Below are 24,065 nucleotides of genomic sequence, written 5' to 3'. Positions count from 1 at the left end.
ACCATTATGACCTGTCAGTGACCCAAAATAATCAGCAAGTGTGTGAATCTAAAGCAGTCTGGAATTTAGTAGCTTCAATAGCATTCCCCTCTTTATTATTCCTTATATCACTTTCCAAATATATCAGACTGCAACCTATATTTTTCCAACTCCCAAAGATAGTAAGATGGGAGAGGAGTTGCAGCCCAAACTTTTGCAAGGACTCAGGTTGGAAAAGGATGATCTACTGGAAAAGAAAATATGTTTATTAAGCTGGCAGCCTAAAAGCTTTTGGAAAGAGGATACTATACAGAATCTTCTCTGTGGTTTGAAAATGCATTTTATGCAAAGACATTATGCTAATTTACTGTATAAACGTGGTATCTAGTAGTTCTGCTTCATTACTGCTTAGGCAAATTTCCTAAATTTAAACCAGGAATTGCACATTCTGGCCTCAGATGTGGCCAAGCTACAACTTCCAGCATCCCTCAGTATTCACCATTTAAATGTGTTTCATCACATTTTTGTTTCAATTGATAACATGTTTTTTTTAATGTTTGAATCCATATGCAATAGCAATAGCAATAGCAGTTAGACTTATATACCGCTTCATAGGGCTTTCAGCCCTCTCTAAGCGGTTTACAGAGTCAGCATATCGCCCCCAACAACAATCCGGGTCCTCATTTTACCCACCTCGGAAGGATGGAAGGCTGAGTCAACCCTGAGCCGGTGAGATTTGAACAGCCGAACTGCAGAACTGCAATCAGCTGAAGTAGCCTGCAGTGCTGCATTTAACCACTGCGCCACCTCAGCTCTTGCATTTTTGTGCTAGTTTCTCCTAATGTGCAAGGGGCTATTATTATTATTTTTCTTTAGATGCACACTTTTTGCCAGCAATTCTTCCAATATAATGCTTTTCATGCATGCTTTTACTTCATGCCTTCATTTTATATGCATTTTGGGGAGAGGCAAACTATCCAGAATTTTTTAAAGAGAATTTCAGCACACAGCATATTCCAGTTCACACTGGGAAACTGGCTGAGTTAGCATAAACATTTGAATTGTCCCAAGTAAAAAGATCTTTTGCTGCAGGCTTCATAGAGCAAGAACTTTTCTGGGGATTTACCAGCTGGTAAAGTATCAACTACCATGAGTCAATATATGTTGCGAATGGATCACCCTCTATTTGTGGAGAAGGTTGCTGATTTTAAAGGATGGGTGGGAAAATTAGAAACATAGATTCCACATCTTCTGTATCTCCTCACTTTCACCAGTGTTTTGTTAATCTTTCTCAATCTCTTCTTCACTCCTCCTTCACAGCCAAGAAAAGCCCATACGTGTTCCTAAAGCAGCATTACTGAGGAGCAGTCAAGGTGGGGACAGCCAAAGTTCACCAGCTCCATTGTGGGACTATGGATTGTCCCTTTTCCAAGTCAACATTCCAAACTGCTCCTTCCAATCAGCTGTCTCCCATGCACTGGGAGATATGAGGTGTATCCCTTGATAAAATGGGTGGGAGCCATCTTGTCTAAGCCTAAGCTACCTTTAAACTCCCTAGGAAAATCTGCTCCTGCTTAAGCCATCTCATTCTTGGAGCGAGCATGACAGACTGCCAAGCCATTGGCTGTGGCACCCGTTTTCCTTCAGGGATGGATGCAAGATTGAAAAGAGGCCTCCTAACATATTTCCACCACATGTTCTCATTATTGCACCCTCACAACACACACACAAGGGGGGGGGGAGGAGAGAGAGAGGGAGGGAGGGAGGAAGAGAGAGGGGGAGGGTAGGTGTATCTCAAACTGCTGGTTGAAATATCATAAATATTCAGCTTTCCATCTGTCCAAGATGGGTAAAATGAGGATCCAGATTCTTGGAGGCAACATGCTGACTCTGAAAACCACTTAGAGAGTGCTTAAAGCACTGTGAAATGGTATATATGTCTAAGTGCTATTGCTATTCCTGAGAATCAGTTTCCCGTCAAAGGCAACAATTCTCTTCTGACTTCTGGTTGTGCATCCTTTAGATACAGCTTTCCTCACTGCCTTCAGATACAGTCCTGATATTCCTATATTAAAATAAAAAGAGAGCAGCAAAAAAAACAGTATGGCTGGATGGAAGCCCACATGCAGAAGATTTAGCTTCTCTGCAAGTCAGAGGTTCTCCTCTAGCTGGCCAACTGTGCCAAATCGGGAGGGAATTCTTATAAGTTTTCCCTTTTCTTTTTTGGAAATATATATATTTTCCTTCTCTGCCTGCCAAGACAAATCTCCATTTCCAGCTGTGACATCTGTGTTTCCCTTCTCTCCTTTCAGTAAGGAATGAACCTTCCCCCACCACACTCCAGCTTCACAGTTGAGGTTTCCATCACTCTACAACAAAAGAAGCAGCTCTAACTTCCACCCATTCTTTACATGCTTTAAAAGAAAAATGCAACGGTAAATTTTAGTGCTCATTAAACTGACAACGTTAATAAGAGACAGGCATCACATGCTGAATGGCTAAGCATAGTTTGGTCTGACAGTGAGGTTTAATGTACCTCAGCTCTTACTAGGATCTCCTCCCTGTACCATATTCGCTTTTTCTTTTCAAGCTGTTTCATATTCTTTCTTCTTAATCAATATATATCAATAACCATTTAACTTTGGAGTTTCCATGCTTTCCATCAAATGATGGTCACTTTATGTCTTCAGTATATATGTATAGTGATGGACACAAAGATATGCTCAAGGAACACATACATATAAAAAGTGTGCATGCTAAATAGTTTATGGGCCAAAGCTCTATATGCATAATTGTCTGGATACACAAAATGACATCTGACTTCCAAAAGGACTGCATTTCAAAACTGTTCTTAACATAGTTTGGGATGAATTTTTCTCCTTCATTTTTCCAGTGGGTTACTCATCATTTCTAATTTACTTTCTCAATCAGACATTCATAGTCATTTTTCATACTTTTTATAAATTCAAGTTCACACATAGCAATCACATTACAAAGCATGATCAGATCTAGGCAACAGCCACAGCCCCATTCAATTCACAAACCTGGCTGTAATTTATAGAAATGGCTGGATAAACAATGAAAATTTTCCCACAAATTATTTTTTTTACTAAACATCAAACCTATTCTGAGTTATGAGGAAAAGGCTTTGCACATGGACTGCTTGGCGGAAGGGCTGGATAAAAATGTAATAACAATAATAAACTACAAATTAAATCAACTAATACAGTGTTTCCCAATCTGTGTGAACTTCAACTCCCAGAATTCCCCAGTCAGCATGCAGGGGAGGTGGGAGATCTTAAAGTTGCTAAGGATGAAACACTGGACTAATAAATGGAAACAGGCTGAATTCACAAGCAATAAATAAGCCAAATGAATACTTTGGCCTATAAACAAAGGTGACATTCATTCTGTTATTAGATTTATTTCTAGGAAGTGTTAGCCAAGTTAATCTGTTGCAGCTAAGCCAGTAGTGGGATTCAATTTTTTTTACTACTGGTTCTGTGGGCGTGGTTTGGTGGGCATGGCGTGGCTTGGTGGGTGTGGCAGAGGAAGGATATTGTAAAATCTCCATTCCAATTCCATTCCAGGCAAAGGATACTGTAAAATCTCCATTCCCTCCCTACTCCAGAGGAAGGTTACTGCAAAATCCCCATTTCCTCCTGATCAACTGGGACTCGGGAGGCAGAGAATAGATGGGGGCGAGGCCAGTCAGAGGTGGTATTTACTGGTTCTCCGAACCATTCAAAATTTTTGCTACCAATTCTCCAGAACTGGTCAGAACCTGCTGAATGCCACCTCTGAGCTAAGCCCTTCCTCTGCAAAATCTAAGGTCTCTGATGGGAGTCATCTATACAGTCACTTTAAGTATGTCTCTCACTATATACTGCAATTGACACCCAGATAAGCATAAAAGTATAAGAAGACTGCTCTTTCTCATTTTGGAATACAAAATACAATATGATGGGTTTCCATTACAGAAACACAGATCCCAACTGAATACCTGGCAAAACATAAAAAGCTGTTTGACTGTAGAACCAATTACCTTAGACAGATATGGGTTCCCCTTCATCAGAGATTAGATAGCTACCAATCTAAAATATTTCAATTTGGATTTTCACCTGAAGCAACATTTGGACTCAGCAGCCTAAATACCCTCTTCCAACTTTCTCTGACCCACATTTCTGGACTTTAAAAATCTGGATGGCCACTTGATGGCAACACAGAAGTAGAATTTTAGGCATCTCATTCTTACTCTTTAGTGGCTATCCAGAAATAAAGCTCTAGATTCAGTATTATCCCAAAGCACATGGGTTTTATCAAAAGAATCCAATAATATCAGTTATACTGCCCGCTTTAAATTTTTCTGCAGATCTAGCAAAGGAAGCCCTATAGTTCAGTGTCTTCTTTCATATCACTTCTGCAAGGAAGTTGTATAAGAGACTAGTTATTTTAAAAATCCTGTCCAGTTGTTTGAATTCTGGAATCCTTGAGTGTCTAAAGACTCTGGGCTAACATTCCAACTTTTCTGGCAGCAGCAAGAACAATGAGTGGGAAAGGGGGCATTTTTACATAATCAAAACCAATAGAAAAAAAGGAATACACTTCCCAGACAGCACTGAGAAATATTATTTTTCTATGTGTTAAAAGTTTTTGAGAACCAGAAGTGGAAGATGATATGTAAATTAGCCACATTCTTTATTCAGCCACACGGAGGGCTCACCATTTGTTTTACTGTAAATCATTTCTCATGAAAAGATATTTACCAGATTTGGGTTATACAAAATCTAATGCTGAATCCCACATGTGCTAAAGAGGGGGTCATTGGCACAAAACAAAACAAAAAGGGAAATATTCTGAAAGCTGCAACATTCTCAGGAGCGAGTTTGAACGATTGGGTACATGCCCAGATTCCTATCTGAGGAAGACACCAATCCTTTGCTTTTTTCCTATGACAAGTCAATATCCACAAGTTGCCTCTTCAGTTACCTTTTCTTCCTCTTGATGGCCACACAATCTGAACCCAGAGGGCAAAACATAGTAAAAGTGGGCATTTCAATCACAACATCTGAGGAAGCAGCTTTCTTAATTTTGTCTTCATGCTACATTCTACCTGAGGTATAGATTTACTTCACCATTTTGGCATTTATCAGCCCTATCCCAATATAAGCAGATACTCCTAGAAAACATGCTGAAGTGCAGTACCATCAAGCTCAAGTGATCAGTTTTTCATTGAAAGATTGAGTGACGGATCTCAGAGATAAATTACAAGTATAGCTTTGATTATTAGAGTTTCTCTGACAGCCAGAGACATAAGGGACATTCAGATGGATTGTCGAGAAAATGTGTAAGACAGAAGCCTCATCCTATATTGAAAGGCATACAGCATGAATATTTTTAAAATGCATACCCAACCTGCCTTTCAAATGCATGATTCCTAAGGTGTTTCATATCAAATATAAATAATAAAAGCTCAAAAACAGAGTGGTGTGATTTATAAAAAATATGGTAAATAAACATTTTATTACAAAAAAAGCCTGACTGATTAGGAGTTTAAATATTGTACAGCAGACAATCAAAATCTCTTAATAGCCCATTCCCATATAGGTTATTAAATCCTACTGGCTGAAGATGATTCTTCAAAAGTATCTCAAACTCTATTCAGTCAAGTTTTTGTTTTATAATAAAATGTTCACTTTTTTTTTATTTGGGGTTTGTGGCCTTTTGGGTGGAATAAGAGAAAAAAATGCAAGCTCTTTTCCTGAAGAACTTAATTTCATTGTCTCCAAAACTGCTAAGAGAAAGAGAAGAACTGGCTGACAAAAGTAGAAGAAATTACTTGAATCCCCCAATAAAAGCCATGCCTGGAAGCACATAAACTACCATAAATTAATCTGGAACAGAAATGCAAATGTGAGAATCCCCCACCTTGGCTAGGACTAGACAACAGACACGTCTTATGCTCGGGAGGATTATATCGGGAAACATGAACTCTACATTCAAAATGTGGGGAGGATAGCAGAACTTTTGTTAGCATTTTAAAACGGCCTAGGAAAGGTTTCATTCTCCTTTCTGTGTGTACTGAACGGAGGAGCTGCTTTGAATGTATTTATGTCTAGACAACATAGGGTGAAAATTGCTGTGAGGATCCAAAAGAAACAGGCCCGAGAGGAGTGAAAAAAACAGCAGCAACTGGGCGAGGAAAAACCAGAGGGAACTAGAGAAAACAGAAAGGAAGAGGTGAACTCCCTTAGCAGCCGGCCAATCCAAACGCCTGAAAAGGGTTAACCGAGTCCCTGAAGAGACTTTGTAAAGAAACAATAAGAAAGCTATCAGCTTATTGGACTGTTCCTAGACTCCCTGAGCCAATGGGAAGGGCTGCCAGCTGAGAAGGCTTTTTGGTGCGCAGATCAAGAGGAGTGCAGGGTTAGAATGGAGCAGGCTCTGCTTACGCGGAGTTTCTCGGGGCCGAGGTAAGGACCCCGGCCAGCTTCCTTTGAAGGCAGATCGGTCTGCAGATAACAAAAATAATCAGAATCGCTCTGTGGTTGCTTCTGAAAGCACAGCCCCGACACAAGAGTTGTAAGTGGCTTAGTAATGCTTTCTGCCTCTTCAGTCTGTTTGCTTTTACCGCAGTTACTTCTTGCTGCCTAGATTTAATCTTATAATCAGAGTGCGATTTGGAAGATGGAGAGAAAATGCACTCTTTGTGCTACAGAATACAGGCCCTGCTGCGTGGGAGTGTTGTAATAGTAGACTCCATGTAGCATGGTCGGGGAAAAAATCTCACAATTGGAAAAACACAGACAAAAGCCACTTACAAACCTCCCGGTGTTTCCAGCCCCCAGTCCTTCAGAAAACATTTTAGTCTGCTCTACAATTCTTCATAATCCAGAGAAAAAACAAGGATCACCAGGAGAATGTCAATGCTGTAACTGAAAAAGCAGCAAAATGGAAGATTTCACCACCTGAATATTCTGGATCTTCTGGTATATTCACCCTACCCCACTACACAAAAATAAATTGCTAGTATCTCCCATTCATGTTTTTGAGGATATACGTTCTTGTGCATTTTCTGCTTTGCAAGAAAATCTCGCAGGATATATATATTCATTTGCATTTCTTGTTTTGCAAGAAAATCTTAAGGTTGGCATAATGGGCAAAAATATGAGAAGAAAATAAGATCAAAGTATTACAATCCTCCAAAGATTTCCTAGCCTCTTGGCCAAAATTCTTTTGTTGCATTTAAAAGTCCCTGGAAATGTTGATATAGTAGCATTGCACTGTGATCTGTTTTTCAGCCAGACACTTGAAAGCTGGAACCATGATTGCAGGTTGCTATTGTAGCTGGGCCAAGGGAGGGAAGGAGAGAAGTTTTAAATTCAACAGTGCATATAGGAAAAGACAAACTGCAGGAAAAGGATACTCAACCTCAAAGTTAAAATGAGGCAAGAGTTCTCCCCAATGGACCACCTTCCAACAAAGTCATCAGAACCACAGCAAATCAAAGGTGAATTGCATTTTTCAGCAGCTTCAAATAAGTTGCCCCAGAATTGGAAATAAATTGAACAAGGGTAGAGAAAGCTGTTGGAATTCTTTTCAATCCCTTAAAAATAGTTCCACTCCAAACCATATGAGCCGTGAGGAAATAAAAAGGGAACTTAGAACAGCGAAGCCATTAACTTTTTCCAAATCTTTGCCCAATTGCTTCCCCCATTTTGGTGCATGGGAGTGGCTGGAATTTTTCTCCAATTCTTAACAGTGCCATTGGTCATGTGGCAGGGTGTCGGGAATAGAATAGTTGATTGCTCCCAATCACCTTTCCCATAGGAATATCTTAGGGATTTTTTCCCTCTACATTTTTTTCCTGCAGCACATTATCAAACTTGATTTGGACGGGTGGTGGGAGGGAAGCTTCTCTCCGCACACCAAATTTGGTCCTTATTTCCAATTGAGGACCAACTGAAAAAAATGCTTATGTGTGACTGCTTGCTTTATATTTTGCCTTTCCTTCAAGCTGCATATAGTACTTTCCTCCCAACAACTCTGTGAGGTAGATTGGATCGAAAGTTAGTGATGGACTGTAAATAACCCAGCAGATTTCATACTGGGCTTGAACCTATTTTCTTCACCGTTCTTCTAGCTCCTTAACCACTAAGTTATGCTGGTTCTCAAGGTGTGATTGGTGGGTGTTTTTATTTCGGTCCCCAAAATGACTTATTTTCATAATTGAGGGCCTTGGCCTCCTGAGGCCCGTAAATCTATCCTCTGAGTCATGTGGTAGTGGGGGGAGAGAGTTACTGGGAATCAAGCCACACAATATAGATCTACTAATCAGGCTGTTGAAATTTTCTGCTGAATCTTTTCAAACTTCCCCTCAAGTTCATGAGCCATCTTAAGCTGAAAAGGTGATCTATTTTATCAGCTAGCTGATAAGCCTCTCAAGAAGTACAGTAGTAAATCTGGCTTGTCATAACAGCATTCCAGTTATTTTAATTCAAGTCAGAAACATTCTTCTGGCTTGCTCCACCAGTAAATAAATGCTTAGTGTTAACACCAGGGAATGATACATGCTGGCACTGCAGGAGGAAAACTATATAGAGTCAAGCAACCAGGTCACAGTCTATAAACCTCTCTTTCTCTTAAATATTACAATGCTAGCCCAACCCCCAATATTTCAATTGTCAGTAAAACTATTTTGGAATATTTTATGCATTGAGACATATGCAAAAGAAAGCCAGGTTAAGAATGCTTAGGCACAGCCTACTCTAGAAGAACATGGCTTTTGTGGATAAATACTTGACTTGTGACATCAGCAAGAAAAGAAAAGAACCACAGAGCGACAAAAATGTCTAATCTGATATTGGTAATCTGGGTAGGCGAAGAGGTGAAAACATAAAGCTAGCAGCCTTCTAAAAACTGGATACTGATCATTACTGGTAAAATTTCCAGAGAAATGGAGTCTATTATTGCAAGACAAAAATGGTCAAATCCAGGGAAGGCTCTGCTCTTGTATCTGTCTCTGTTTCCTTGGCTATAAAAAAATTACTCTGTTGCCTCCTGCTATTAAGAAGCATCGAGGGCCAAATTAGATATGAGGTTGACAGATCTGGAAAAAAGTTGGCAAGCACGAAGAAGCGAGAAACTCTCCTGACTAAGCGGTCCAGCATCCAAGGAGGAGCAGTAACTTTTTCAGCATGCCATTTTCTTGATCTGGATTGTTTCCCTACTCCCAAAAGGTTATTATTTGCTCTGTATATTTTCTTCTTCAGAGTACATTAGGGAATGCTGAATTCCTATTCAAGGGCTATCCTGAACAACATAGTCTGCTTAGACTTTAGTTAAATATCTGTAGGCAGCTTGAGAGGTGAGGACTAACATAACTGAATAAATCTCAGTTGGCTGGGATTTTTTTCAATATGCTCAGCTATTAACTAGTTACAATGACTGAGTTCATAAAATGAGCCACGATAATATAAAATACTTAATATTATGCCCTAGATTAGTATTTCTTAAACTTAGGAACTTTAATATGGGAGGACTTCAACTCCCAAAGTCCCCAACCAGCAGGGAAATTCTGGAAATTGAAGTCTTCACATCTTCAAGTTGCTTTGTACAATGTGGGAACTTGGTATGGAGCAGGGGTGGGTTCCTACGGATATTGGCACTGGTTCAATTTGCGTGCATGCTGTGCGTGCATGCGCAGTTCACTGTAAATTGTTCTGCAGATGCCCGAAGACCATGAAAAGCTGATAAAAAACATGCTGGCAATGGCAGCAGAGACGGGAACCAATTCAGGGGTGTGGCCAGCCTGGGTCACTGCCGGTTCCGCGACCCAGGCCAAATTACCACTGCCGGTTCACCCAAACCAGTGCTAACCGGTAGAAACCCACCTCTGTATGGGGTATTGTGCAGTGTTTTATTTTGGAAGCTAAAGGATTGTACATTTATCTGGTTCTATGCTAACCTATCAACTTTTTTTTCCATTACAATAACTGCAAATCATCTTGAATTAGTCATGGATTAACACCAAGAAGAACTTGTTTTTGCAATGCAGTTTCATTCAAAAGGCAGCTGGGTTTTGTTAAGTATAACTTATTAATCTGCAGTACAGATTGTCAGGGAATGTAAATTTATTTCAAGCCCTTCCTCTTTGAAGGGATTTTGTATTAGATACTGTATATGTGATGGTAATAATGCTCCAGTTCCCTCTGCCTCCTTGGAGAAAGTAGAAAAACAAAACAAAGCCTGTCTATTCTTAACAGGTTTTGCAATTTGTAAAACTGTATTGTTAATCATACCTATGAGGCATCAAAGAATGTAGTTCAAATTTCCCTCTTGAGGTTCTATCAAATATTTACCATACTCTGGCTTTAGCTTTTGAGTTGTATGCTCCTGGAGGAGACTCCGACCCCACCCCATACACACTTGAAAGCTTAGCTTTGCTGTCCTACCACAATATACAGATCATGAAGAGTCTTGAGATAAGAGTGCTGAAGAGTTCTTAAAATCTAGTTAATATTCCCGATGCTCAGTGGACAAGTTGTGATGGACAGTCCCACTGCTGTTCCTGGGAAATTATAGGTAAAAGATTATAATCATCTATACCTTCCCCACCTCCCCGAGAAGATTTTACTTTTCCCACTCCTTTGCGTAAAGAAGCATGGGGAGGGGGGGGGGAGGAAGCAGGCCATGATCTTCAATTTCTGTGTTAAAGAGATTGATTATTTTGGGAAAATTCAGAGGGGACAAGATTGTGGTCTTTCTCTGGGTTTCTAATGTGGCTGAGCTGCAGTGGCGCAGTGGTTAGAGTGCAGTACTGCAGGCTACTTCTGCTGCTTGCCAGCTGCCAGCAGTTTGGCAGATCGAATCCCATCAGGTTCAAGGTTGACTCAGCTTTCCATCCTTCCGAGGTGGGTAAAATGAGGACCCAGATTGTTGGGGGCAATAGGCTGACTCTTGAGAGAGCTGTAAAGCACTGTGAAGTAGTATGTAAGTGTAAGTGCTATTGCTATTTACTTCTTCCTTGTAGGAGGGTTATATTATTTGCCTTGTGTTCTATTTTTAAATGTAGTCATTGACTTACAACCATTAGTTTAATGGCTATTCAAAGTTCCAATGGCACTGAAAAAAGTGAGTTATGACCTCACGTTTACAGCCATCACAGCATCTCCTCATAGTCATGCAATCAACATTCAGGCATTTGACAATCGGCATGTATTTATGATGGTTGCGGCATCCCAGGAAATATGTGATCGCCATTTGCAACTTTCCCAGCTGGTGTCTGATAGGCATAGTCAACAGGGGATACTGGATTAAGGCATTGACTATGTGGTTCACTTAACAACTGCAGTGATTCACTTAACAACTGTGGCAAAAAAGGTTGTAAAACAGGGCACAACCCACTTAACAATCAACTTGATTAGCAATAGAAATTCGTGGTTGTAAATTGAGGATTATCTGTAAATAAGTATAAGTATAATCTTTATTGTCATTGTACTTAAATACGCGAAATAGGAATATTACAAAAATGTCTCGAGGATACTGTTTTCTGCTGGAAACAGAATCATAGTTAGTATTATCCATTGAGGACTGCGTGCTAAGCCATAACATGGGATACTTGCTTCTAAGCTTTGTGTCTAGTGTTGTGTGAAACCGGGTCATAAGGACTTACGTTGTATCGATACAATCTTTAAGCAAACTGGTTTAATGAGACGTGTGAGTATTTACCACAATAGTTGGAGTCACAAAATCACTAAACCATTTGTTTTATTTCTTTTATTAAAGTTATTTGCCAAGCTATAAACAGAATGATTGGTTTCATGCAATGTGATAAACTAGAAGTAAGCATTATATTACGGCTTGATAAAGTGTGTGAATGCAGTCTGTATGTAGTAACAGCACTCTCTCCTAGACCTAAATCAAAGACTTGAGACTTGGCTCGGCAAGAGGTATTTTCTTTGTTTATACAATATATCTAACTCGATCAGACACTAACCCACTCAAAACTTCCAAGTAATTCTATCTGTACACAGTCACATTAAATATAGAATTGGTTGTGCTTTTTTTGAAGAACCGTCTGGGCGGGCAATGCACTCTTCAAAAGTAATTCAGCAGGAGGCCCTTGCACATAAAACCCCACTCATTCAAGTTAATACAATCTTAAAGTGATGGGAAGGGAAACAAATATCATCTCTAAATTTTCTGCTCAAAAAGCCCTTGCCTGTCATTCACTATTATTTTCCCCTGTTTGTCAATAGGTTCTCAACAAAGCACCTTTCCAAGCTAAAAATATGTTGGACAAGATCTTATTACACATATTGTCAGGTGCAAGAAAACAGGAACCAAGGCTGTTCAGATGCGTACAAGTGAACCCTGGACTCAGCCTGGTCATCTCCTACACATATTCCTGTATGTAATGTAACTTTGGTCAGAAAAATCTCTCATTAGGATTTTTCAGTTTTAATCTGTGGCAGACTTTCACATGGGAAACTTAGTCAGAATTCATGATGATCAAAATTACTCACTAGAGATCATATCAAATCTTTGCGGCCATTATAACCAAGTCACACTCAAAAGGAAGGGAAAAAACCCAATAGCTTTAAAAGGTGAAGAGCATCACTGAAGGTGGCAGGAGCATTTTTTTGCAAGCCTTAACTCAATTTCCCTTGGTGCAATTCATCATTGTTACATGGATACAGTGATCACACTGACAAATTTTATTAGAAGGTACAAGCTACAGCTGCAACTCACTTCAGAAGCAGACTTCATCAGCAGTAACTCAGGAAAGTCTCTGCCCTTTAACAAGATTTTGTAGTCTGAAAAGATGGTACCACTTTTTGCCGGTATAAATTAACATGGTTCTCCTCCTACAATAACCATCTAGTAAACTCTGTAGAATTTCTCGTTCTCCTAATCTTTCATTGTCTTCTCCGCTGTTTCAATTAGCATGTTTCTAATAACCCATTGGATGATACAGGGACAGTCACTCCCTCACAGCCTAATTGACCAGCCCCTACAGCAGTTCCCCAACCTTTCGGGCTTTGCAGACCCACAAGGGGGGGGGGGTTCCATGGGAATGGCAGGCAAGCATGCATGCACAGCTCCATTTGCATGAGCAGCAGTTAAGCACACATGCAAGCATTCACTCGCTGGTCACACAAGTGAGGATGCACTCTCACATGCTGCTTCCGTGGCCTGGTAAATTTAAGAAATAAAATGAACTACCTAGGACAGTGATGGCGAACCTTTTCAGCACCAAGTGCCAAAAAGGTTGTACGGAAACATGTGCATGTGTGTGTGCTCTTTGGGGCTGCACTCTAGAAAAGCTGAACTTCTGGGTTCTAGCACGCATGCATGACCAACAACCAGCTGGCCAGCACACATGCGCAGACTGCCGCACATGCAAAGGGATCGTGCTCCGGAAAAGCTGAACTTCTGGGTTCTGGCACACCATGCACACCCAACAATCAACTGGCTGGTGTGCCAGTTGATGCCAGTCTAAAACTGAAGAGGAGAACAAAGCTGATCTATAACATTTCATACTGGAAGTAGTGAGTTCATTCATTACCTACTTGATGATGGCCTGATCAAAAGGGATCAATAAATGTAAAGCAGTTCATTCAATTATTAAATTATGGGGAAGAATGCAGCATCCAATGGAGCTTCAATCTGACTTGATAATAAAATATTGCATGTTACATGAATTGTGTAGAAAATAAAGATCAGGCCATACTGATGGCCTTAAGCCATAATACCAAACAAGCTGAGCATGAGCGTGTCCAAGCTTAGCTTGATATGCTAATTGCTGTCATCTGCCCAGAAGAAGCCAGAGAGCAAATCCATGAACAAAGTAAATCAAATCCTGTCTTAATTCTTTGGCTTTTTCTGATGCCTGAAGCCAGAATGGTTATATATAATGCTAAGCTTAGCCAACCAAGCAGCAAACAATTTATTAGCTTCACATTCTTGAAGGAAGAATCAGGATATATTTCCTGTTTAAAGACGCTCATCTTAAACACCAAAAGATATATTCAATTAAACACAAAGATTTTTTTAAAATGGCTCATCTTCTCTTCATTTTTTCTATTCCTTTATTAACTTTCTTTGTCATTTAAAGAATCAATCTCTTTGGCTAGTTTCTTGCTTTTCATAAATATATACATATTTTTCCATTTGTTTATTTTAATGTTTTAATCCACTTGTTTATCAAGATTATTTTTCTTTTGTCCTAATCTCAATTTATTTGTTTACTTTTAGAGGTGGGAACATATTGAATTACTTTTTGATTAGGATATAAAAGTTTCTCCTTCAAAAACAGATAAATTGCACCTCTTTGATCCAATTTTTAACATCAGGAATATTACCAATTTTCCAATTTCTCAAAATAAAAGGTGTTCTTTAAAGGCATAGGTTTTATGCAATCTCATAATGTTAGAGAGTTATTTTTAATTCTTTTTTATGTAGATTTAGAAATGGATTTGATTAATATGTGATAGACGTAGTTATTTTCCCATTTTACTGGGTCATTTTTGGTAGGAGGGAAACTTGGGGAACTGTATTTTTTGTAGCATTTGATATTTTTTTCTGGTTTTGGAGGGGATTTTTGTATTTTTTTTCTTTCTTGCTAAAATAAATAAATGATAATCTTTAAAAGCCTGCGGGGTAGGAAGCAAAAAAAAAATGGATGGACATTTGTATTTCTTCCTTCTGAGCCTCTTAAATAGCATTCAGACATTCTGAAGAAATTAAATGATGCTAGGATAAAATTTTGAAATAGTTTAAAATAATTCCTTCATTTGATGAGATAGCCCCTTGGTTTGGTTTTAAAGGTATTTAATTTATGTCATACCTAGCATTAACTGTACAACTTAAAACAACCCTGTTGTATTCATTAATATCTTTTTTTTTAAATCATATTTAACATCGATATAAACTTTTTTCCCCAAAGGTTTATTTAAATAAGTTTCCAATTTCTATTAAATAAGTGCCACTACTCAATTATTATCTGTATTCTATAATGTATTATTTGCATTTTATAATGCAATAAAACAACTTGGGGGAAAATACTCCTGAGAATGAACAAAAAATGCATACTTTTCTGAGCACATATTGAATCTGTTCACCCAGTAATAATGCTTTCTAAGTCGTTCTATAATCTTTAACGTCTTGCTTTTAGACCCACCTCAAAATAAAATTGAGGGTCACTTCCCCTTCCTTGACTAACCATTCAGTCAATATGAGAATACTGCATTGTAGGATTATGATGCTACAGTACTCCGACCTTTGGCTACTTCCCCAAGTTCTTACATTGATAATCAGAATTTTGGACAGAGAAGCAATACTTAGATCTCTAATATTAAATTACTTTTAATGAGCCATTGAAATTCCACAGCTCTGTACAGGACATTTTGGGAGTCCTCCTGAGCTTTTGGCTCCTGCTTAAACAGCTGGTGGGAGCTCTGGTTGGGAGCATTTGTGTCTAGATTTGGCTGGTGCAGCAGTTATAAATCTCCATGGACCAGGAGGCAATGGTCACAGTAACACACATCCTGTTCTCTATATGGCTGGAGTACTATAATGCATGTGAGATAGGGATGACTTTGGATGTGATTTTAAAAGCTGCATCTGGTCCACATGCAGAAGCTTGGTGTAGATGATCTTGGAGAAGGAATCAGGGACCACTAGGGAAACACCAGGTGCAAAAGAAAAAGTCCAGAATAGAGGAAGAACATTGCAAGGAGACTCAGACTACTCCCACTCACTCCCATTCTGAGTCCTGAGTATAAGAGGGAAAGCTTCACTAAGCAAGTAGAATCTGTCTTGTTCCATTGAATATTTGGAATGGTTGGAGTGTCAGCTATAGATCCTGCTTAATATATTATACAGTTGTCCATTGTATGATTCTATTGTTCACTTATGGTTTGAGTTTGCTTTATATTTGTTTCAGATTTAACATTTGATGTGCTGGCTCTATTTGGCTTGGAGTGGGATCAAACTATTATAAAAAACAAATTTAAAAAATTGAGTTAATTTTGGCTATATGGAGAAGGCCACACGGTACACCACTGTTTATTGTAGCATCTGCATGATTCTTAACAGAAGGGAACAATGCATCCAAGCAAAACCTTCAAGACCTATAACGTGTTTTTCTAACTGCTCACAGAAAGTCATGAATTTATCACAGTAGTGGTCTTTGTGAGACACACTGGAAGGAGAGGACAAGGGGAGACTTGACAGCTCTGGACCAACATCACCACGGCAAGAGTCTTGTACATGAAACAGCAACAGTGGAGGAGGAGTGCTTAGGAAGGAGTGATTAAGACAGCTGTTCTTGATTCAAGAGGAACAAGAGTGGTTGCCTCACTGTCTAATTTTGTAGAATTAGAACAATTCTGTTGACCTAGTCAGTCAACCAGAAGGAATTAGATTTAGCCCTAAACAGACCTAGTCTTGTTTGGAGTTTAACTGTATCATGCCATATAAATATTTACCAGATGGTTAGCAGTTCCTTCCAATAACTGTACTAGAGATAAACTTCCAGGAAGCTCATAAAAAACAGGATTTTTTCCAGGCATGGTCTCAGTTCTTGCTCTCAGCAACACAGCCACACAGAAGAGACCCAGTGTAGAAAAAGTAACAGAAGCAGATGAGGGACAAATTCATCCCTCTGCTCACGGTGGCACCAACTGTGGTCTTGCCGGTATGAATTTTCCATCCCCAGGAAGGACACCACCACCACCACCCTGCAAAAAATGAAAAGTGGCAGCCTCTTTTGCTGGATCTGGGAGAAATTTGAGTACATCACCAATAGAGTCGTTTTATATCATTTGCTGGCAGCCACAACTGCCTGGGAAAGATGATGGCTGGGTTGTTGCAAACACAGCCTGTTACTAGCCATGATGGCAAAAACGATGCAGTGCATGTGGTGTTTTGCTGTCACTAGACGTTATACTCTACTGTACTATATTTGTGTTGTGATGCTCCCTTATTTAATAGCTTTTTCAATCATCCAATCTAAAAACCATCACTTTAGCTTTTTCCATTTTCAGCAAAAAGTCCATAGAAGATTTAATATCTGCAAAAGTGCTTGTTATTTTATCTTTCGTTGTGGGTATTTCAATTTGTCTTCATTTTATACACAGATAATAATCTTGCTGGCCAATAAAATAGTATCCTCTTCTACGAATGTATCCATCATAAACAAATATATTCTTCCAGAATGACTCAACAGTTCTGCCTTTTACAACTTTTACTCCCTGTAATAATAAACATTTTTCCTTTATTTTAATTTTGTAATCCATAATTGGGCATTAAAAGAATAAAAGAGGTCCCCCCCCCCCATGTCCATAGCACTTTAGTCCCTTTCAGTATGCCATACTTCTGTAAGCATATAATCTTCCGGGATCTTCACATTTCCCTTCTTTTCCCATTTATCTCTTTGTTTAACACAGTCAGCCAATCAACTTCCCTAACAAAGTTAAACATTTTTCTTTCCCACGGAGCTATATCATCTCTAATTTGGAAAAAAAATACTTTAAATAAGGCACTATTCCAAGTTGAACTAGTCCATGTTTTAATTTTCTTACTCCCAAAATCCCAGCAACCTTTTGCATTTAATTCTTCTCAAATCTTTGTAACTGATCCCTTCCTTTTTATTTTAATATTACTTTACTTTAATATTTCTTGAATCAAAAGTACAATCACCCAGGTGCCATTAAGTGCTCTACTACTCTGAAGGTGTCCTTACATTCTAAATTTGCTTCATTTAAACATATATTAGAAAGTGGATCTGGCATACTCAGTGCCCTTTAAAATAGGCTTCGCATGAGGCTGTGGACTTTGTGTTTTCTTCCATAGCTCCTGGCACTGTATTCATAGGTCAAGCACAAGGTAACTCCAGATCCCTCTGGGCTTACCTGGAGGAAGCTGCTTCCTCGGAGTTCATGTGGGCAACCTCATGACTTCTCCTGTTCCAGAGGAGCTCTGTTGGCTCAGGCATATCACCTTGATGTCATTCTTTGTCTCTGCATCGCCCCTGCTGTTTTATGAAGATGTCCTCTTGTGCCATGTTTCCACTTGGAAGTCCAACTGTTATGATTTACATCAGTAGGAGGACTGAAATAATTGAACTGAAATTGAAAAATTTAACTTGTTTGGGGCTTAGCTTGAGTTACTGATGCAGAATTACCTAGTGGAAGGGAAACTGCTTTGCCTTACAACTTATCTCAACAATAAATACAAATACTAAATGTACACATATGCACATAAAACCCAGTGACCTGCAACCACAGAAACTGTTTCAAAGAATAGCGGTGCTCTGACAACAATGCTAACTTTATACTTGCCAAAAATACTGCAAGCATATACAACACAAATCTGTTTGTAATATAAACATTCTTTTTATCTTTATAAGCCATTCCTTATTACACATCTTATTAAATAGCAGATTCAACTGTCCAACGTACACATTTGCAAAGATACAACAAGGTATCGAAGGCCTGGACTCTTCCTACACTGGAAGGAGCAGCAAAAATTGTGGTCACGTTTCATTTCTGGTAAAAATAAATAAATCTGCGGCTTGAAGAGAAGTAACTCTAGAATAGGGATGAGAAAAATGTTGATTTTGTTTCAACTTGCATTTGTAGCTTATTTAAAAGCGACACACAATTTCATCCAGAATTGAAGCAGACATACACAGGTTTTTTTCTGCCTACTTTTCCCCATAATAGACCTGTGAGGTAGATTGGGCTTTCATGATTGAAAGTGGACTAGACTTAGAGAAATATGGATAGTTGTAATATGTATTTCTAGTTGAGATCAGTCTTCTTCAATTTGGTGCTTTCTAGTTACATTGAGAAAATTGATCTGAATAGAGTAATCTTAAAATCTGAATTCTCACAGATTGTATGAAATATCCCTCATCTAATTTTGACTCCAATCAATTTAAAAGAAGCTTTGTTATAGAACTTATTTTGGATGGATATTTATCCTCCAGATCAGGGGTGTCAAACTCAGGCCTGGCACACGATCTGGCCCATGATCTGGCCCATGGGGTGCTTAGATCTGGCCTGCGGGGCTGCCCTGGGAACAGCAAAGGACTGGTCTGTGGTGCCTCTGCCAGCAAAAATGGAGCTCAGGAGCTCTGTTTTCGCCTGCAATGACCTCCTGCAATCCTCTGCCACCAAAAATGGAGGTCAGGAGGGTCACAAGCTCTGTTTTCCCTACCAATGCACCCGGGCCACCACAGGCTCTCCTGACACGAGTGATGTCAAGTTGGCTACGCCCCCTAGCCACACTCCCATCCCGAAGTCAAACACAACCCTGATGTGGCCCTCAATGAAATCAAATTTGACACCCTTGCTCTAGACTAATGCTTTACTTCCCTTGAGCACAAATAGGTTTTAGATAATTTCCAATGCAATCCAACATATTCTTTATTATGTCCATTTTCCTTCTTTCTCCTGCTTCCAAAGATGTATGCACTTTTCTTTTTTTTGCTCCAATTAATTGAACATCTTGGGCTCAATTTCTGGAGGTTTTGAATGGCATTTTGGAAAGCTAAATGTTGGACAGCAGGAGTTGTTGCTTTCATCTAGACTCAGATGGGAAAGTCTTTTCAAGCAGCAGCTAATGGGGTGTAATTCTTGGTTTCATTATCACTTCCCTCTCTGCCTCCCCTCCCCAAATCATGTTCTATTCTGAACATTTCAGAGATTATTTTTAAAGGAACTTTACTTTTATTATTGCTACTATTTCTGACATGTCAAGGTTCGTCTCTCTCTCTTCCATCCAACTGCAGAGGGGGGGGGGAGGATGTGTATTTACCTCTATTAATATCAACCAAAGCAATGACTCAGTCTCCTTGGCTCATTTTCAGCAGAATTGCTTTTTAGCCAGAAGCTTTCAAAGAAGACTTTCCGAGGTTATTCTGCTTTAGATCCAACCCTGTATTCTAGGTTAACAAGATCCAGTTGGCTAATCTCACATGTTGTCCTCCTGATTTGTATAATGGAAAAGGCTAATTCCATACCAAGTATGTTTTTTTGTTTCTTGATGTTCATCCCAGTTTGCTAATTGAAGTTTTTCCCCTTCTGCTTCAGGTTGACAGGGACTTGGATGAGTTTATGAAGTAATAGGAGCAAGACAAGGAAGAACTAAAAACCAGGTTTGCCAGGCAATGCAAATAACCGAAAAGATACATCTTCTTGCCATACGGATATGGCAAGATCTTATAATCTTCCATCAGGAATGATATGGATGCATAACTCAATGTATTAAGATCTACTGCGAGCTGGCCTGAAGCCTACCAGAGTCATGCCCAATTGTTCCATATTCTTCCTGGAGAGTCAGTAACCCTGGCAGTTACTCTAGAGCAGTCGAGTAATCATCCACCGTGTCAGTAAGAAATCATACATTCATTTCCCTTAGACATTAAGGGCAAGGAAGAAGAGAAGGATTCCAAGTTGGATGATAGAGATTACATCATTATGGATAAACCCGTGAGCCTGTCCAACTGAAACAATGCCAATAGACCCAGATGATTCAAGAGTGTGATACATGCATCTCCAGCTGTTGACACTCTCTCTTCTTCAGTTGCGCTCTCATAGCTTCTTTTGCCTCTTGCTTATTCTTCCTTTGAAGAATCATTTCGACAAAAAGATGGAGCTGAGACACTTACACAGGGAGTGGCATCTGAACCAAACTGTAGTGGCAACATTGGCACTTGCATTTGGACATCTGATATAAGTATATAAAGCTTGGCATCTGTGGGGTAATATTATCATGCATGTTTTGTCATTGTCCCCCATTTGTCCACTCTGTGGACAACCATGTCAGGATCAGACTGTAACTATAAACAGAGCACTGATCTGGCAGATGTACATCCCGAAGCCAAGCATTGTAGAAAAAGCTATTTTGATTTGTCATGAATTAACCTGCTAAAATTTCAGAAAAGTATTTTAGTCCTACTGGATCATATACAAGTTTAAATATTAATGTTAATGATGTTGTTTGATAATGATGCCCGGAGAGTGCTACATATCTAATTAAAATATTGGACTAGGAGGGGGCATGTTCAATTTTATCCTCAACGATGAATATTTATTGGACAAGTTATCCTAGCCTCATAGCTTGCTGTGGGAGAAAGAATTGCAGTAGGAGGGGGTATTAAATACATTTGAGTTGAGCACCTCTTGGAGTACAGGTGAGCTGTAGATATGAATATAACAAATGCTTTTCACTTGATGAGTGTATTTAGACCTTATGTGTGAGAAACTTTAAAGTTACACAGACAGAAATCAAAGCATCTGAAACATTTCTGAATATCTCTAGGGCTGTAGAAGAAAAAGTGGCAGAGCCTAGAGGCAAGGTCAAAAGAAAGATCGGTCTAGAATCCATACATAGCCACAAACGTACTAAGTTCAACACACTATGAATTCTGTTGACCCTTATGTAACTTCTAGCAAGTGTTAACCATTAGTTGAGAATGTTCCTCTGTTTAATTGGAACCTCAAATGCGGTCCTGATTTTTTGCATCTGAGAGGGGCAGAAGAACACACTTGAAAAGAATGATCTAAGGTAATTAATTTACTACTATAAGATTGGTATAGTTGAAAAAGATGGGAATTGCAATTATTTCTTTCAAGACTCTTACCTTCTCCTAAGTAATAAACATTTTGGGTCTTTTTAAAAAAAAATGAGGATACAAGAGGAAAGAAGGAAGACTTCCACTGCTATGTCTATACTGTATGCTTGCTAATTTTGCTAAATCGTAAACCATGTTTTACACAGCATGATGACTAGGTTCATGTATCATGCTGAGCTATAATAGCATTTGGTTGGGTTTGCCTTGGTATAATGTGTGATTTGTAAATCATATATTATGACATAGCATTATGACTGAACTAGGCTGAAATGGCTTCTTCAGTAAACCCTATTTGAAATAAAATTTGCCCTACTGTAACCTCAGCCATTGCACGGGCCAGTCCTATTCATATTGTGCACTTTTATTTTAATTTATTAAATTCGTTTGCCTCCTATCTCACCGCTCTAAAGGAAACTCTCAAAGTTAGGCCCTAATTAATTCACCTCTGAAAACATTTCCTATGTTTTCACTCCTTGAGGCTGGACTAACCAGACTACAGTACAGTAAAGTAACTAGCCATAACTCAAAAGGTTTCTTTATTAAAGGATAAACTGTCAGCCATTTATCAAGTAGAAAATAGGGTATTTTCTATGCAGACTAGAGAGCTGGGCAGACATAAGCACTGAAGACATCTCTGTACCTCTCAGAACAGCTGGGAAAGCTAAAGTCCATCTGTACTACAGAATCCAGCAAAAATGGAAATTACTCAAGAGTGCCTGGCTAGTTTATTTTAGTTCCAGCCTGGGAAAAGAGAGGGAATGTTCAAGTGGAATTAAATGCATACGACTTTTTTAATTAAGTAAGTTTGGCATCCTTTGCAAAAAATAGTATTTGCCATCTCTTTGAAGGAATATTAAAAAGTTTACAAAGCCAAGTGCATACTACGGTGCAAATTAAATGCTAAATGGTCATTTAATGACTACAAAGAAGGGTCATGTTTCTCTTGCTTCTTTTATCTTTCAGGTGACATTATTGAGGACTTTTAAACCATTTTCTTGATCTTCTTTTAGCCTGTCTGCAAAAGCTCTTCACTGTATCTGTAGCCTTTTTTCACCCACCTTCAAATAAACAATACGTTTTACAATAGTATATCAGGTTAATTTGATTTTTATGTGTAATTTCTTGCCTGCATACACACAGCCTTAGAAGCAGGTGTTCTTACAGTGGAATGAAGCCTTGTTCAATCCCAATACAGAATAGCAATAGCAATAACTTATATACCACTTTATAGTACTTTACAGCTTTCTAATTGGTTTACAGAGTCAGCATATTGTCGCCAACAATCTGAGTCTTCATTGCCAACCTCAGAAGGATGGAAGGCTGAGTCAACCTTGAGCCGCTCAAGATCGAATGGGAATGCAGAGTTAGCTTGTAATACTGTGCCACCATAGCTCACAGAATAGAATAGCTAAGCCTTGGGACTGCTTCAGTCTGTTTTAATCTGCAATAGCACTTAGCACTAGTACTTAGACTTATATACCACTTTATAGTGTTTTACAGCCCTCTCTAAGCGTTTTACAGAGTCAGCATATCACTCCCCCAACAATCTGGGTCTTCATTAGATAAGGATTAGGCTATCTAGCACTTTTCAGATATTTTGGATTTCAACTAACATAAGTTCCAGAAAGCATGGAGAAGGTGGTGTAGAACAAACATCCAGAAGGTACCAGTGTATGCCTCTGGGTGGTTTAGCCTAGTAGATAGCAGTACATTTAGGCTGGTAGATACCAGTACATTTCATAATGCAAGTGTGTGCTGTTTAAAATCTTACATGGTCTTTCTCACATTGCCCATCATTTTGCTTCACTAGTTGACACCAGGTGCTACAAAAATGGGTGGCAAAGTTGTGAGACCACTAGTGAATCACAATGATATAAAATTGTAGAAGTATTCTTGTTTCTTTGTGTCCAACTTCCAACATAAGTAGAGAATGGATCCATCTATAAGGCATGCTTGAACCTGAGCCTCCTTTTCCTGCTAATCTTGCTGGGCACTCTGGATTATTGTTGGTGACTGAGATAATTGCTTTGTTCTGTCTATCATTAGTCCAATGCAGTTACATGCCAGCTATTTCGTTAGGTGGCTTTTGCTTGCTTCTTGCTTTAAAGCCAATAATGAATTTACTTGTCTCAATGCCACTTGCCTAGAAAACTATGTTTCTAAATGCCGTGGGCATTAAAGAGAAGAGTGGCTGTGATGGACTGTAGAAGCAACATCTCAGTTTTTCAGCACACAATCAAGTCAGCCAAAAGCCTTCTTTGAACTCTTGAGTTTTGCTTCATTTTGAAGATCAGGACCTGCTACATTACAAACATCTGGGAAATGTCTACTCTTAACCTTGACATGTCTAATTGGATGGTCAGGGAAGCTGAAAAGTAAAGTATGAAGGTAACATACTTTCCTTCACAGCAGTGAACTGAGCACAGTGGCACACAGCCCT

The 24,065-nt window shown here is 39.1% G+C and overlaps 1 protein-coding gene and 1 long non-coding RNA gene across 2 annotated transcripts in view; one reads left to right on the top strand and one right to left on the bottom strand.

Moving 5' to 3' along the window:
- CREB3L1 (cAMP responsive element binding protein 3 like 1) overlaps positions 1-24,065 on the bottom strand; it is a 90,285-nt gene that overhangs the window by 57,618 nt on the left and 8,602 nt on the right. The gene's annotated exons all lie outside the window — the stretch shown is intronic.
- On the top strand, positions 6,391-22,710 carry LOC148049642 (uncharacterized). Its single transcript, XR_015697652.1, has 3 exons — positions 6,391-6,561; positions 20,082-21,558; positions 22,589-22,710. It is a non-coding gene; the product is annotated as an uncharacterized LOC148049642 (long non-coding RNA).

Source organism: Thamnophis sirtalis, unplaced genomic scaffold, assembly GCF_051295495.1.
Source record: "Thamnophis sirtalis isolate CommonGarterSnake01/CBP01778 unplaced genomic scaffold, rThaSir2_p1.2 scaffold_1, whole genome shotgun sequence".
Lineage (NCBI taxonomy): Eukaryota > Metazoa > Chordata > Lepidosauria > Squamata > Natricidae > Thamnophis > Thamnophis sirtalis.
This window is presented reverse-complemented; position numbering and strand designations above follow the sequence as displayed.